The following is a 17433-nucleotide window of genomic DNA, read 5'->3' as shown; positions in this document are numbered from 1 at the left end:
GGGAAAAACCCATGGCCTTGTGTGTGACAACTGCCAGTGCCTTTAGCTTCCTGAAGCTGACAAAGAGAAAGTCCACACCACAGGCTAACAGCCCATGTAGCCGCTGGTGTGAGGCAGGCCCTGGGCCAGGTTTTCACAGCTGGCCACAGAGAAAGTGGCCATGGTGGCAGACAGCACAGCTCAGGGCTGGATGTAGGAAAAGGAAGAGCCTGGGTGTGCATATGTAGATGTGTGTCAGAACAGTCTGTTGGTGGTGTGTCTCTGCATCTCTGCAGCTGTTCACCAGCTTTGCTTGACTAAAGTTTCCAACAGCCCTGCCTTCCCATCACCCCACTCCCCCACAGGGCCTCCCACAGATACAGTGTGAGATGTGTGGGTGATCCCTGGGGACCTTAGGGGAAGAGGGAGCTGCGGTGGGCACAGTGGGATGGAGACATTCAGAGTACAAACGTGTGTGTGTGTGTGTGTGCATGTGTGTGTGTGTGTGTTACACAGCTGAGACTATGAACATCCATTGCAGGAACCTGGATAGGGAATCCACAAATTGTAGCTAATGTCCCATTGTTCACAGTCAGTGTAAACTGCCAGTGAACGTGATCTGGTTACACAAAAAGGCACCAAAGCCAAGCTGCAAGAATGTGTGTGTCTAACACAAAACCAGTTGTGAGCTTAGGAGGGCAGGGGTCACACACCCTGCATTCCCTACCAGCACAGGGTTCTGTTGAATCCAGCTACTGTGCTTCCTTTCTAGCTTTTGCTACTGCATACCCTGGGCAAGGTCACATGATGGTGCAGGTACCTGGCTCCCTGTCACCCACTTCAAGTGTATTAAATCCAGGCTTCTGGCTTCTAGCCCAGCCTTTCCAGGCATTTGGGATTTGGGAGGGGAACCAGCAATTGAAGATGAATCATTCTCTCTCTCTCTCAACCTCTCTCCCTCTCTCTTTCCCGACCACCACCCCTGCCACACTCTCACGTTCTCTCTCTTCCCCTTTCTGCCTTTCACAGAAAGCAAACATTTTTTAAAGCAATCTGGGAGCACGTGGCCTCACCCTTCTCTCTGGAGGCATCCGCAGGGGGTGCCCCCACGGAACTGGGGTGACCTACAAGGCCCACAGGCACACCCTTGGCCAACAGGCCCGGTCTGGATTCCTCTCCCCTTATCCCTTCTGCTGATTGGCACCTGTGACCACTTGACATCCTCTGTGTCTTGAGGTCATGGGTCTGCTGAACTCGTTGAGTCTGGAGACTAATGTGGAAGTTGATTCAGCTCTGAGGCTGAGACATGGCCATGATCTGTGAACTGTGGCTGCTTCCAGACCTCCGTGTGGGTCCAGGCTGTGTGCTTCTGCTGGGTGGGTGTGTGGCCTGAGTCAGGCATGAACACAGCAGATCTCTGAACAACTTCAATAGCAGGAAGTCTACCTGCTAACAGTCGCAGTGTTGGCTATTAGTTAAGGAAGTACTTCCTAGTCCCACCCTGGCTGTGATCTCTTGTGCAGAGAGAGACAAACAGTTGCATTGTTAGCCATTCTGACTAGAAGGTCATTGATTTTCCATCAGGAGTCAGCATTGTGGCTTTGCAAGTTAAACCATCACCAGCAATGCCAGCATCCCATATGGACAATTGTTTAAGTCCCAATTGCTCCACTTCTAATCCAGCTCTCTGCTAATGGCCAGCAAAAGGGGCAAAAAGTAGCCCAAGTTTTTGGGACCCTGTGCCCATGTGACAGATCTGGAAGAAGCTCCTGATTTCACTCTGGCCCAGCCTGTGCTGTTGGGGCTATTTGGAGAAGGAACCAGTGAACAGGAGATCTCTCTCTATCCCTCCTTCTCTCTGTAAATCTGCCTTTCAAATAAATACTCACAAAATAATTTTTTCCTCTAATAGCCCTAACACAGGTTACTCCCTTTCCTTATAGATTTATTTGTTTGTTTACTTTTTTGTTTGTTTATTGGAAAAGCAGAACAGATTTATGGAGAAAAGCAGAGACTGGAAGAAAAATTTTCCATCCACTGGTTCACCCCTCAAAAAGCCCCAGTGGCCAGAGCTGAGACAACCCAATGACAGGAGCAGGAGTTTCTTCTGGGTCTCCCTCCCAGGTCAGAGTCCCAAAATGTTGGGCCATCCTCTTTTGCTTTCCCAGGCCACAAACAGTGAGCTGGATGGGAAGCAGAGCAGCCAGGACAGGAACCTGCAAACTCTTCAAATCCCAAGTGCTGTTGCCATTGCACCAGGAGCTGCTTACTCTTTTTTTTTTTTTTTTTGTGAAAGCATTGTTGTCGGATTTTTATTATTATCATCTGATTCTATTTATTTTATTTTTAATTGGAAAGTCAGATATACAGAGAGGAGGACAGAGAGGAAGATCTCCCATCCAATGATTCACTCTCCACGCTGCCGCAACAGTCAGAGCTGCACCAATCCAAAGGCAGAAGTCAAGAGCCTCTTCCAGGTTTCCCACGCAGGTCCAGGGTCCCAAGCCTTTGGACCATCCTCAACTGCTTTCCCAGACCACAAGCAGTGAGCTGGATGGGAAGCAGGGCTGCCAGGATTAGAACCAGCACCAATATGGGATCCTGACATATGCAAGGCAAGGGCCCTAGCCACTAGGCTTCCATGCTGGGCCCTGGTTTTATATATATTTAAAGGAAGTGTTACAGCATACAGTGCAATGCTACAGTAGCTAAATCCTGCCCTTGCAAGCCTGGGATCCCATATGGTTGCTGGTTCATGTTCTGGCTGCTGCACTTTACAGCCTGCTCTCTGCATATAGCCTGGAAAGGCAGTAGAAGATGTCCCAAAGCCTTGGGATCCTGCACACATGTAGGTAACCTAAAGAAGGCCCGCTCCTGGCTTCAGATAGACTCAGCTCTGGTCGCTGCAGCCATTTAGAGAGTAAAGCAATGAACAGAACATTTTTCTCTCTCTCTTCCTCTCTCTGTAAATCTGATTTGCCCTTGCAAATAAAAATAAATAAAACTTAGAAAAGAAATGCAGACAAAAAAAAACACAGAAAAGGGAGAAGAAACAAAAATAAATAATGCTCCATCATCGCCTCAGATGAAGTTTCTTTGGGAATCCACCCAATTGAACTACTGGTCTTAGAACCCCAACCACGAAAAGAAGTGAAGGGCCCATGGTCTGATTGTGGAGTGCATGTGTCAAAGCTGGGCCTTCTCAATGGCTCTGACAGAGCAGTGGGCAGCATATCCAGATGCACATGGAGGATATGGCAGTCCTTTGGAAGCTGCAGAAGATACCTGGTACCATGACCAAGGACAGAACAAATTGATCAACTACCCCAGCCACATTTTGGCAGTGAAAATCTGGGCAAATGGAGACTCTAAGGTGGACTGTGTCAACCAATGGAATCTGGAGAGATTTCATCATCCTTTGAATTGTGACATTGATAGCAATTCAGAGCTGTTGAACAATCAAAGCCACTTGAGCAGTGCCCTCAGAGCATGCCCCACATCGGGGATCCTGGGATGGTTAGGAGGCTTGGTGGGGCTTCTCCCTTTATCCTTCCCCTTCTCCCACACAGAATGAGAAAAAAAGGAATATGAAAACAATTATCTTACCCACTTTCCTGTAACCCTTGACCCTTTGTAAACAATGTAAAGATCATTAAATAATAATAATAATGCTCCATCTGTTGGTTGACTACCCAAAAGTCTGCAATGTCTAAGACTGTGCCAGGTTGAGTCAAGATCTGGGAGCATTTTCAAGGTCATCTGCATGGACACAGATATCCAAGCACCTGACCTATCACCACTACTTTCACAGGCACATTGGCAGAGAGCTAGTTAGAAAATGGAGCAGCCAAAACACAAACCAGTGTCAACATGGACTGCTGGCATTGCAATCTGTGACTTAGCTTGCTATTGCCATTTTACTGGGCCCTAGAAGGGTTTTTTTTGGTTTTGTTTTAAGATTTATTTATTTATTGGAAAGTCAGATATTCAGAAAGGAGAGGAGAGACAGAGAGGAAAATCTTCCATCCGATGATTCACTCCCCAAGTGAGCACAATGGCCAATGCTATGCTGATCCTAAGCCAGGAGCCAAGAACTTCTTCTGGGTATCCACACTGGTGCAAGGTCCCAAAGCTTTGGGCCGTCCTCGACTGCTTTCCCAGGCCACAAGCAGGGAGCTGGATGGGAAGTGGAGCTGCCAGGATTAGAATCGGTGCCCATATGGGATCACAGTGCGTTCAAGGCGAGGACCTTAGCCGCTAGATCACGCTGCCAGGCCCCCAGAAGGGCTTTTAAGAGCTGATGGGCAGGGCGTATACATAGCAGTTCACCAGGACCATGACATCTCACTGACATTACGAAGGACACACACCCAAGCCTGCTTCCTGCCATCTCCCGTGCTTACCCTGGGAGTGTGTTGGTGAGTTACACAGAAGAAAGAGCCTGAGATTGGAGGTTCTAGGAAGAGCTCCCAACATGGGATGCGGGGACTTATCCGTAGCTTCCCACGGAAAGGCCAGCCAGCATCAGGAAGGCCGAGAGGTCTCAGGGAGTCTGAAAGTCAGGTTGTGTCTATCCTTATGGCCACAGCCCACAGCCTCCGGGAGACCCTCCCACAAGATTTACATGGACATGGCAGACAGAAGGATGGCCTTCCTAACACACTCATCTCCCAGGCTCTGGAGCTACTGAACATGCTACTTATGGCACATGTGTACATATATCCAACTGGAGGCCCCTTTTGTGGAGAAATCACCCTGTTTGATCCTCATTAACCTGCCAATCACTGCCCTGCCAGCCTTGAGAAGAAAGTGACTAGATAAGAAACAGAGGGTCGGAGAGGGGTGACATGAGGAGGACTCTCATGGCACTTGTTGGCTCTGAATTGGGAGAAAAGGGACCAACAGCCAAAGGATGCAGGAAGCCCCTGGGTGCTGGAAAAGGCAGGGAGTTTGTTTCCCATGAGCCTTAAGAAGGGAATCAGCCCTGGGCACAGTTTGATTTTAGTCTGGAGACGTTTGTATTGGAATTCTGACCTCCAGGTCACTAAAGAGAATAAATCTTTAATGTGGAGGATGCTGCATGTGTGGCCATTTGTTGGAGTAATGATGGCTGAGTTTCCTGAGCCACAGAGGAACCATGGTGCAACAAGAAAACAACAATCTGGCAGATGAAGGCTGGCCTTGCCACTCTAGATGACCAAAAAAGTCTCTCTTTCCCATGTGCAAATGTAGGATAATCTAGATCTCAATCAAAGGCATGTGTGTTAGAGATACAGGGAGCACAGATTTTATCACTGGACTCTGTGAAGTCAGTTGCCATCCCTCAGAGTGGGAGGGAGATACATGGGCCACCCATATCCAGTAGGAGCCTTCACAATGGGGTCACTGCAGATTGTTCTGAGGGTCCCCGGGACTTGCCCCAGTGCCTTTCCTTAGTCCTGTGTTAAATGGTGACACACAAAATACCTTCATTGGTGCTGGTGGCACCAGGATGAAAGAAAGTACAGAAGGCCAACTCAGGATGCAGGTGACACCAGCAGGGATATCAGCAGCTCCCGTTACAGAATGAAAATCACAGAGATAATTTTCAGGGCTTTCAGGTATCTAGTAGTGAAGTATTGAAATCTGAGATGAAGATGGCCCCAGTGTCAAGTGCGAGAGTCCTCACTTAAGAAGTGGTGGACAGAGGGAGAGGCAGTTGGCAGGCCTTTACACTCAAGGGCATTCTAGGGAATGCAACCCACTTCAACAAATGATAGCTCAGTGGGCTATTGGCTCATTATAAACTACCATGTGACTATGAGGTTAGCAACAAAATGTTGTCCGTGGGACTACAGCTTTGTTCCCAAATATGCCCACACCCACATCCCTTTCCAAGGAGCAACCCCTTGCTGTTGAGCTAGTCCTGCACCCTAAGTGTGCTCTATGTCACACATCTTCCTCACTGTCTTCTGACCCTAAGGGATTGAAATACACAAGGGATGAGGCAGGTGTTGTGGGACAGCAGGCCTCCTGGGACTCACTGACCTGCCATCACGTTTCTGAAGATCAATCAAATACCCTTGGGATACTCCAAGGGAACCCCAGAATGCCAGGCTCCAACTTCACAGGCGCTTTCCACCTCCGTTGGCTTTACAAATTGCCTTGGGGAAACCTGGAAGGAGAACCACCCATGAGATGAATCAGACAATGCTCTTGAGGCGACTGACAAGGTTTATTGCCACAATTCCACTTTTTAGACACTCATCAGAGCAACAGTTCAACCTTAGTTCAAACAGATCAAACTTAGGTCACAATAGCTGGGTTTAGTTAACAGCTCATGTAAGCAGGTGGCTCCAAGAAAGCGAATAAAGTAACTTTGATGTGGCACATTGATAAGGAGTACTGCTTTGTTCTTGGGTGATTGGCTAGCTAGAGCACAGACATTCGTCATTTGTCAGGAAAGCATGAAAGCACATCCAAGGAGTCACTGGGGGCAGAGTTCACTCCGGGAGGGGCTCTTTGCTTCCTCTTCTCTGGCCTCTGTTACCTCAGCCTCTGTTACCTCAGCTGTCTTGTTAGAGGTATTTCAACATATCCTCCTCTTTATTTTTTAATGACAGCAACATCAGTGTGTTGTTCAATCCCCTTATTATTCTGAACATTCAGCCATCCTTGGAACCATCTGCATCCTAGGAACAGAAAACAGAAAAGTAAGAACAGCTACGATAGCTGCAAGGGAACTGTGAGTGATACTTTGCCACCAGGCTTTAAGGTCCATCTTTTAAAGGGGAGCGACAATGCTCTCAGCCAACTCTGCCTGTTATAGCAGGAAGCCATTTTGGAAATGTTTGAAATACCTCTTCTTGCAAGTAGTGGACATCAATGGATAGGCTCCCTCGAAGGTCCTGAAGATGATATCTTAACATTTCCCAGGCAAAATGGCTATGATAGTGAGCAGAGGTAGCACATTAAGATATTTATTCCAATCACATCATAGCAACAGTTGTTTTTGCAAATCTAAAATTTGCTTCCCCAACCACTAGACAGCAGTTTGAACATCCTATAACTTTGACTTTTTTTGCTAATGAATACAAGCCTGCCAAGTCCATAGCACATGAGAGTCCTTATGTTATTGTTCCACAAACTGGTGTTTCTGAATAGAGGACAGATGTTTCATTCCAGAGACTGCGGCTGTCACCATAATAGCAATAAACCCAATTAGTCCTTTATGTTGATATGGCCAATATCTTTTCCATTCCTCCTTGGGGAAGCATGACCCTGCCATCATCTCTGTGACCTCCTCTGCCTTGTTTGTTTGGCTATGAAACTGTGTGAGACTGTGTGATCTCCCAGGCCAAACCACCTACACAACCTTCAGCAGGAGAGTTCTCAGTTCCCAGGAATTAAGGCCTGAGTCTGGTTATCTTAACTGCTAGACCAGAGAAGAGCCAGGCACAGGCTACCCAGCCACAGCACGCTACTGTAAACTGCCCTTATGAAAACCCTATAAAAGTGCTGTTTGGGGCCGCATCCGGTAAGGGGTGTTGGTCCCAGCCGGTTGGTCAGCTGCCTTACCTCTCACTGTTATAAAAAGTCGTTGAGACTGTCATTGGTAAATGTAACATTCTGTTTTAATGGTAGAGTGGATGCAACACACCCAAGAGGAACCAATACCTCTGTGGAGGCACCATCTGGAATACAAGAGCATATCCCATCCCAACTCACATTAACTTTCCTGCCTGCCAGGTTCCCAGCTACTTATACCATATAGGGGTATCAAGCTCCTCATGTTGCCCTGTGAATCAGAGAAGTGACAGAATGCCCTAGAAACATCTCCTGGTGGAAAATTTTAAAAATTCAGAATAAACAGGGTAAGAGAAAGTACATCTTTTGGACTGGGGCTAGCTCTCCCTTTCCTATTTTTAACATCTGGAGTTTAAGTGTGCAATGAGCTCTCTCAAGTATGCCCTGTCCTTGTGGATTATAAAGTATTCCCGTAATATATTCAATCTGCCATTCAATGCAAAATTGTCAAAAGTTGCTGCTTGTAAAAGCAGGGCCACTACCAGTTTTGAGTTTTTTGTGGAACACCCATGATGGCAGAAGCTTGTAATAGAGCTGAAGTAAGAGTGTGTGTGGAATCAGATTTATGTAAAGTAGTCCAGATGAATTGGGAATAAGTGTCAATTATTACACAGTTCAAAGACGTCTGGGAGAAAGGGACATGAGTAAAATCACATTGCCACACCTGACCAGTTAGTAATTCTCAAGGATTGCAGCCTGCAAGGTGCTCAGTACAATACAAAGGTTGACAAACTGGGCATTGTTGAACAATAGTCCGAGCACAGCCAATGAGTATCCTGTAATGAATATACAAATGTCAAGCATTAGAATGTAGGGTAGAATGCTCCTCCTGTTTTGAGGAAAAAATAGGGCAGGTTAAGAGATCCACTTGATGATTTCCTTCTGTTAAGGTTCTTGGAAGGCTAGAATGGCTGGAATGAGAATGAGTATATCCAACATACAAGGGAAGGGCAAGCTGTTAAAGCAATTGCTACAGAGAAATGAACATAGTTCAAAGATCGGTATCATTAGTCTTTATTGTTGCAGAAAAAATATCAAGGAACAGCTTTACTACATACATAGAATTAGATAAAATGTTTAAAGTTGATGAGACTTTTTAGTAGAGCTATGAGTGTGCACAGCTCAACCTTTTTTGGGCAGATGAATATGGGAGGTAATCATGAGATGCATATCTGGGCCATATCTCGCCGTTTCCAGTACTGGATCTGTCTGTGAAATAAGCAGGAGAAGCTAAACAATGGAATTAACAATGAATCCAGCTTTCTGTAAAAAGTTTCATAATCTTTCAGCAGGATAGTGATGTCTAATATATCCATAATAATCAGGAAAAACTACTTGCATCTTTTCATTTAATATTAATTCTCACTCAAAGTCTTTCACCCAAAGGGGCTGGATAATGCATAAGAATCAAAACCATACAAATGTTGGGCATGCAGTCAGCCTTGTCCAACAGGTTCACCAAGATTATGAAGACAAGAAGTTAGACCCTAAGTCCTTTATGACATAAATATTGCCATTCTAATGGGGAATTATTCTGTGCCAATACCCCTTTGGGAGATAATTTTGTGGAAAGCAGCAAAGTAAGGAGTGGGAAGCTAAGATCTATTCTGTGGGTAAATGCTTCCTTTAATCATTATTCAAAAAAATATTATAATTTTTTTATAGGTGAAGGAGCTTAAAGGGCACTCACTAATATAGCAAGCAAATTCTACAGTTGATAAGTAGGAATTCCTAATCTAAGACAGAGCCAATTAGTAATTCCCAATAACATTTGGTGCTCATTTCAACTTTTTAATACAGACTTCCTGATTGTGACTTTTTGGGATCCATTGGTTTCTCTCTCCATCACATATCCTAAATAATATACCACATCTGATTTTTTTACTTTTTCAAGAGCAATAACAAGCCCATGCTGCTGCAGATTTTCTCAGAGCATGTTAGCACAGGCTTGTTGTAGCACATGAAAAGAGGCAGCAGAAATCAAAGTATCATTCACATAACAAATAAAAGCCCCAGACCTTTCCGCTCTGTACTTCTCAGCCCTCAGAAGAAACAGTCATTTGCGGAGATAAAAAGAGTGCCAAGGCCTGACAGGCCCTTGTGAGTGGCAAGGGCTTGTCCAGGTGACAGAGAAGACTAGGGAAGGGCTAAGGAAGGCTTTCTGTGTAGCGGTGCACCGATTGTGTTTCCAGAAATTTTTGTTTCCAAGACGCAACCCCTCAGACATGGACTTTCCAGGCCTTACATGTGGTGATAGCACTAGGAACAGACCAAAAGACGAATATGGGAATAAACCATAGCCCTGCAGGTGACACCTACTTCCCTCACCTCCAAATTCCCTCCTGCAGGTAGGGAGTAAGAAGTTCAAACCACAGACTAACAGCCCACGTGGCTACCGGTGTGTGGTAGACCCTAGGCCAGGCTTTCACAGCTGGCTCAAGAGAAAGTGGCTGTGAAGGTGGGAGGTTACACCTGTCAGCCCAGGGCTGAGTGTGAGAACAGGTACTGTGTGTCTAGGAGAGGCAAGCACATCTGTCAGGACCTACCTGATGGAGTTTCTTTTTATTATAATGATGATGATAATGATGATGATGATCATTATTAATATTTTATTTTGATGATCTTTACATAGTTGATTAGGGCACAAAGGGCCAAAGGCTACAGGAAGGTGGGTAAGACCATTGTTTCCATATTCTCTTTTTTTTTTTTCTTACTGTATCTGGGGGAAAGGGAGAGATAAAGGGAGAAACCCACACCCAGCTTTCCAACCATCCCAGGTCCCTGATGTGTAGTTCAATAGTTTTGAATTGCTGTCAATGTTACCATTCCAAGCATGATGAAATCTCTCCAGAATCCACTGGCTGTCATAGTCCACCTTAGAGTCTCCATTTGCTATGATTTTCACTGCCAACACATGCTTGGGGTAGTTGATTAATTTGTTCTGTCCTCCATCCTCTGTTGTGGTACCAGGTATTCTCTTCTGAAGATTCCAATGGACTGCCATATCCTTCATATGTACCTGGATATGCTGTCCATTGCTCCATCTGAGCCACTGAGGAGGCTCAGCTCTGACACATGCACTCCACAGTCAGACCATGGAACCTGCAATTCTCTCCAAGGTTGGGGTTCTGAGTCCAGTGCTTAAGTTGGGGGAATTCCCAAAGAAATTTCCTCTGATGTGATTCTAGACCTGATTCTTGTGTGTGCTTGCCAATACAGAGTTCAGCACAGTCTGTCACTCTAATCAGCTTATGCACATGCTGGTGGTTGCAATTACTGAGTCAGTCCTGTCTCCAATCATGTCTTCTACACAAACCAATGGGTGTTGAACCCCAGCCTGATCCTGCCCACCACACACTTGGCCTTCACGCAAACTAGTGGGAGCTGCAGCCTAATCAGAGCAACCCACAATATCTGCCATCAGACCCACTCCCTGCAATGTTACCTGTACCTGCCAATATGTACAGCAGATGATAGAGTCTGTGCCACATCCCATTCAGCTCTCATACATGTCAATGGTCATTGAAGCCTACTTCAACCCAACCAGCCTCACTATCCAGCCCACACATGTGCTGGTGGATGCCACTCTCATCTAGCCTTGCTTGCCCACAACCTGATTCTCATGCTCACCAGTTGGAGTAGCAATCCAAGAAGGAGGTGCCCACTGTTTCCCTGCTGGGTCCATTCCCATTCCTGGATCTTGCACTCTCTATGTGATTCTAGAGTTTAACTTGACAGAATTCGCCCCCCATGCCAGCATCTGCCAGCTGATTTTGCAGCAAAGCCCAACCAACCCACACCCACTCTGGCTTATGCTTGCACCAGTAGAAACAGTCAACCCAGCCTGGCTTTCCCTGATCCAGCCCATATGAGGCAGACAGGTATCATAACCCTGCCCAGTCTGAACTGTCCCATCCAAACTCTTACGCTCTCCAGTGTGAATGGTGGTCCAGTCATGGAGCCCAGTGCAGCACCCCCTAGTGGATTCACCCTCTCTCCCCAACCCCCAGGTGTCATGTGTGCTGGTAAGAGTGCTGTGGCATGTCCTGTCTCACCTTGGCATTTGCCAATGGGTGCTGTAGCCTGGCCATGCCCAACCCGCCCCCAATATCCAGCTCACACTGGTGGGGCTGCAGTCTAGCCCAGTGCAGCTGGCACTCCATCCAAGGCCTAATACTGGCTGTGTTATGACCAAACCTGACTCGACCCATACTCTGTTCTGGTGGTCAGATACACTAGCAAGTGATATGAACTGGCCTAGCCAGATCTGCCCCCAGATTTGTGCCAAATTTATGCCAGTAGGTACCATTACCTGGCCTGGTTTGGGCTGCTCCCTACTGTGGTTCTTATGCTCACCTGCAGGGACTGTGTCCCATCAGAGGAGTTCCCCATCAGAATTTCTCCCAGTGCCAGATGTTATGCATACCAGTGGGTCCATGGACCGGCCCTACTTAGTCCACCTCCTGTACTAGCAGGAACAAAGGCCTTTCTTGACTGACCTTCAAACATTCTGGTTCTTATTGTTAGATGTTTCAGCCTAGGCAAGCCTAGTCCACAACCAGACACAGCTCACACATGGCTCAGTGTGTGAGCTAACCTAGCCCATCCTACATCCACCCTGGTCTTCATGAGCACCAGTTGGTACTGGAGTCTAGCCCAGTCTGGTGCACCTCACAACCAGTTCACACTTTGCCAAGGGACACTGCAGCCATGTTCAGACCAGAACACAACCCCCACTTTGGCCTCTGCACTCACCAGTGAGAACCACAACTCAGCCAGGGCATCCTCGTTGTTCCCCAACAAGGCCTGTTCCCAGCCACAGATCTTCTCCATGCCAGTAGTTGCTCTGACCCAACTTGGCATAGTACCTCACCTGTCTTGGCTTTTGCCTTTGGATGCTGTAGCCTGGCCTGACCCAGCCTGCCCCCAGTTCCAACTCTCCCTGGCGGGTGCTTGAATCTGGCTCTGCTCAGTCTGTTCCCATCCCTGATTCATGAAAACCAGTAGGTATAGCAGCCTAGCCTAGTATGAACTGTGCTCCAGCCTGGTTTTTGCTCTTGCTGGTAAACTAAGGTTTGCTTGGCTCTGCCTGGTCTGCCCCCTTCCTGAACCAACCCATACAGTTGCTGACAGATGGAGCTACCTTGTGCAGCCTGCCCGAAACCCAGGCCTAGACCACATGCTCATCAGCGGGAGTTATGAACCACTAGCAGAGTTTCCCACATTTTCCCTACTTGGCCTACTCCCAGACCCAGATCTCACATATGCCAGCAGGTGTTAGGCCTTTGCCCCACATAGCTTGCCCCTCCATCTTGGCCTTGTATGGGCAACTGAACCTTGTGGCCCCGCCTGCCCCACACCCTATTTTAGGATGTACATGTGGGTGCTGCAGTCTGGACCTACCTAGACTATTCTCAGTCCCTGTACCTGTGAGTGATAGCAGGTTCCATGATCACTCCTAGCTCAGCCCATCCCACCCCAACACTTGAACTAACTAGCAGGACTTCTATTTCCACAGGGTTGGGCCCACACATTCCCCACAGAATCTACCCTGAACCTAGTTCTCTTGCGTGCTGGTTTGTGTCATGGCTCTGTTTAATGTGACCTGTCCCTTGTTTCGACATTCAGTTAGGTACTAGAACCTAGCACTGCTTGACAGGTCCCCAGCCCTAGCTTTCACATGGACTGGCATGTGGTAGTCAATAGTATTCCATGATAACAAGTCCTACTCAGGACTCACACATAGACTGGTCTATCAATCTGACCCATAAAAGATCTTCCAATCTCTTTCCTCTAAACCACCAGGTCCCAGAACCCTGGCTTACCTGTTAGTACAGTGACCCTGTTGTTTGGAGTCCCTCGGGATTTATTCCTCACCTATACACATAGTGGCCTTCTCCGTGGATGTCCCTAGGCAGAAATTCCAAACCCCCAAAACCCCAGAACTCACTGCCTGGCAGCCCGTGGATGGAGTCTGGTGCCAATTGGCACACTGGCCACCCAGGCACACCCAGGACTCGCTCACTAAGTAGCAGCGGTGGCTGTGGCTTAGCATTGAGTCCAACCTGGCTTAGATACCCTCAGCAGCTACTAGGCTGCTGGAAGCTCCCACCACCTAAGCCCTGAAATCGAACTCTTCTAGGCCCCTCCAACCGCAGATGGTGCTGGTGGGTAGAGGCAGGGCCTGCCCTAGCTCCCAAGAGATCCCTTCACAGCATACTTACCACAAAGGGAAAAACCCCTCAGGCCCAAGCAAGTGCAGGACTCACTCACCACGTGGCAGTGGTGGCTGTGGCTAGGGCCCCAAGCATTGAGTTCAACCTGGCTTAAGTACTCCCAGCAACCACTAGGCTGCTGGGAGCTCAAACTAATTCTTCTTAATGCTTTAAATTGCATTCACATTTTATGTTTATTTTTAAATATATTTTTTTAAAATTTTCATTGGAAAGACAGAGAGAAAGATCTTCCATCTGCTCATTCACTCCCCAGATAGCTGCAAAGGCCTAAGTTGAGCTGATCTGAAGTCAGGAGCTAGGAGCTTTTTCTGTGGAACCTGCAACTACTAGGGATCTCAGTGCTTGCAAGGTGAGGATTTAAATACGGACCCACTGTGTCTGGCATATCTTATTCTTTTTTTTTTTTTTTTTTTGGACCTGGTGCAGTAGCTTAGTGACTACAGTCCTCACCTTGCATGCACCAGGAACCCATATCTGTGCCAGTTTGTATCCCAGCTACTCCACTTCTCTTCCACCTCCCTGCCTGTGGCATGGGAAAGCAGTAGAGGGTGGCCCAAAGCCTTGGAGCCCTGCACTCACATGGGTGAAACAAAAAACTCCTAGTCCTGGCTCCAGATTGGCTATGATCTGGCCATTGCAGCCATTTGTGGAGTGAACTAGTGGATGGAAGAACTTCTGTGTCACCTTCTCTCCATAAATCTATCTGCCCTTTAAATAAAAATAAATGAAACTTTAAAAAAAAGAAAATAAACACAGAGTTATAGAGAAGGAGAAGAAACAGGGATCAAGAATCCTTGAGCTGCTAGTTCACTCCCCAAAAGTCAGCAATGGCTAAGACTGGGCCAGGCTGAGTCAGGACCTGGGAGCATCTTCCAGGTCACCAACAAATATACAGGGACCAAGCACTTGAGCCACCCTCCACTGCTTTCCCAGACACATTTGCTGAGAACTAGGTTGGAAATGAAGCAGCCAAGACACAAACCAGTGCCCACACAGGATGCTGGCATTGCAGGCAGAGGCTGAGCCTGCTGTGCCATGCCGGTCTCCTGAAAGGGTTTTAGGCACTGACTGTACATTCAGCCTATCCAGGATATCCATGGTATCCTCCTTGGGATTATAAAGGACAAACACCCAAGCCTGCTTCCTGCTCTCTCATGTTTACACCAGGAGTGGATTGGTGAGTTCCACTGGATAAAGGGCCTGAGAGTGAGGGTCTCTGGGAAACATTCCCAGTATGGGATGGAAGGGGCTCGTCCACAGCAGCCTGAGGAAAGGCCAGCAACATTAAGAAGGCTGCAGGGTCTCAGGGACTCTGAAAGTCAGGCTGTGTCTGCCCTCACTGACGCAGCTCACTGGCCTCTGGGAGTCTCTCCCTCAGCTACTGCCTGAATGTGGCAGGCAGAAGGATGGCCTTCCTCACACACTTGTCTCCCAGGCCCTGGAGCCTGTGAACATGCTATTTACTGCACATATGTACATATGACCAAGTGGAGACCCTGTAGATGGGAAATCATGCTGTTTGATCCTCGTCAACCTGCCAGCCAATCACATCCCTGCCAGTCTTGAGAAGAGACTGGATGAGAACAGAGGGTAGGAGAGGTGCAAGGTGAGGAGGACTCCCACAACATTTGTTGGCTCTGACAGTGGAGAAGATTTCTAGGTTGCTAAGGAAGGGGAGCTGCGTGCTATGGGAAGCTCTCGGGAGGCTGAGGCCCTGACTGCTGGGTGGTGGGGATCAGGGGGAGGAGACCATGGGGAAGGCTGATTGGAGATGCCTCCCCTGTTGCTGCAAAACTTTGTCCTGGATATGCCAGATTTCCACACCCTGGTGGGGGAGACTGCCCACTGCCTTTCCTGCTTCCGGCCATGCACTGCTGCAGCCTAAGTGATATAGATCAGCTATGACAGTGACAGGACCAACCACAAACTCTGTAAAATTGCCAGTTCAGGTGAGGCTCTTGGAAAGCTGAGAACCTCCGGCCTGTTTAATGTTATTGCCTGTTTGAAGGCATGCTGACCTTGGTAACTTTTGCTTTGTCTTGAGAAGTTACTGCTTTTTAGTTAACAGATTGCTACCAGTGACCACCCTGCTCTTGTGCATGTAGCATGATTTTTATCCTGCTCTTATGCATGTAGCATGATTTTTTATATTCATTTTTACTATAAAGACCCTGTTTTCCTTCCCCTCGGTGTGCTATCCTTTGAGATAGTTGCTACCCTGCTTTATAATAAATCCATTTCTCTTGGAAGATTGAAGACTTTGTGTTCTGATTTGCAACAGTAAGCACCACAGTCCCCTCCCTAAGCTGGCCTACCTGCTTGTATGTGTCTCCAGGACACAAGGTGGGGATGGCAAGCTCCAGAACTAAATGGGGCTGCCCCTTCCTTTACCCAGCAGATGGAACTCAGCACCTGTGCTCAATTCACTGAAATCACCCAGCACCTGGAGTGGATCCTGGATCCATTGTATAAAATACCACCCCTCCCCCAAGGAGTCCAGTGATGTCCACTTAGGGTGAGCAGGAGGGACCTTGACCCCAGGGAATCCCTTTGCCTCTCCCTTCCTGGGAACTCCCGAGCACAACATGGGGGCAGTAGGCTTTTGCTGTAGTGACAACATGGATAAAGCAGGATTCTGCCCCAGAGAGGATTCGGCATCCCAAGGGGCCTGAGGCTTGGGCTAGGGTTGTGGAGCAGAGCTGGCCTGGGAATTCCTGCATGTGCTTCGGTCCTAGGTTGCCATACTGGCATGGTGTGCTGGAGCGCTGGGCTTGAGTCCCAGCTGGGCAGGGGGTAGTGTCCCAGGCCAGCATGTGTGCTGAAAGACGAGCTCTGGGCTCCAGACCAGCGTACCACCCTGAGAGATCAGGCTATGGAATCCTGTGCTCACATATGCAGGGGCTGTGGACTGATCAGGGAGATGGGAGATAAGATGGGATGTGTGGGAGGGGAACCACTGAGGGAATACCTTACAGGTGAAGAATGACTTCTTGTGACTTCTGCCAACTAGGCCAGTGTACTTGCAGGTAAGTGAGGGAGCTGAGGCCACGCAGTTTGCTGGAGGGAAGCTGGAGTATCTTTAAGGATCAGATCAATGTACTGACCGAAGTGGAAGACCTCAGCTGGGCTAATTAGTATTACCACTAGCACACACTAAATTTAGGGCTTGAGGCCTACCTGACAGGGCTAGATCACAGTACCCACCAGTGAGTGTCAGATCAGGGGATGGGTGACATTAAGCTTGGCCATGACACTAACCAGCACACAAGAGAACTAGGTCTGGGGCAGATTTTTTGGGAGATATGTGGGCTCACCCCTGTTCAGGGCAGCAGAATTGGCCCACCATACCAGCCAATTGATATTAAGACCAAGACTGGGGACTGGCTGGGTTGGGCTAAGTTGCAACACCCACCAGCATGAGCTGAAACCAGGGCCAGGCTGGGTCAAGCCAGGTTACAGCACCTGCCAGCAGATGCTGAGGTAGGCTATGCCATGCCAGACTGGGCTGTAGCACAAACAAGCACACATGAGACCTAGATCAGGGGCAAATCCATTAGGAGGGCAGCAAGAACTGCTGTGCAGGACCACTGCTTCTGCTGGTGAGCATGAGAATTGGGACAAGGAGCCACTGTCCAGGCTAGGTGGGGCCACA

At 48.0% G+C, this 17433-nt stretch overlaps 1 pseudogene; it reads left to right on the top strand.

Annotated features, from left to right (window-relative positions):
- The window catches only part of LOC121144944, a 36426-nt pseudogene that overhangs the window by 16715 nt on the left and 2278 nt on the right, over positions 1-17433 (top strand).

This window comes from Ochotona curzoniae, unplaced genomic scaffold, assembly GCF_017591425.1.
Source record: "Ochotona curzoniae isolate NIBS_2020 unplaced genomic scaffold, NIBS_Ocur_1.0 scaffold_3208, whole genome shotgun sequence".
NCBI classification, from domain to species: domain Eukaryota; kingdom Metazoa; phylum Chordata; class Mammalia; order Lagomorpha; family Ochotonidae; genus Ochotona; species Ochotona curzoniae.
This window is presented reverse-complemented; position numbering and strand designations above follow the sequence as displayed.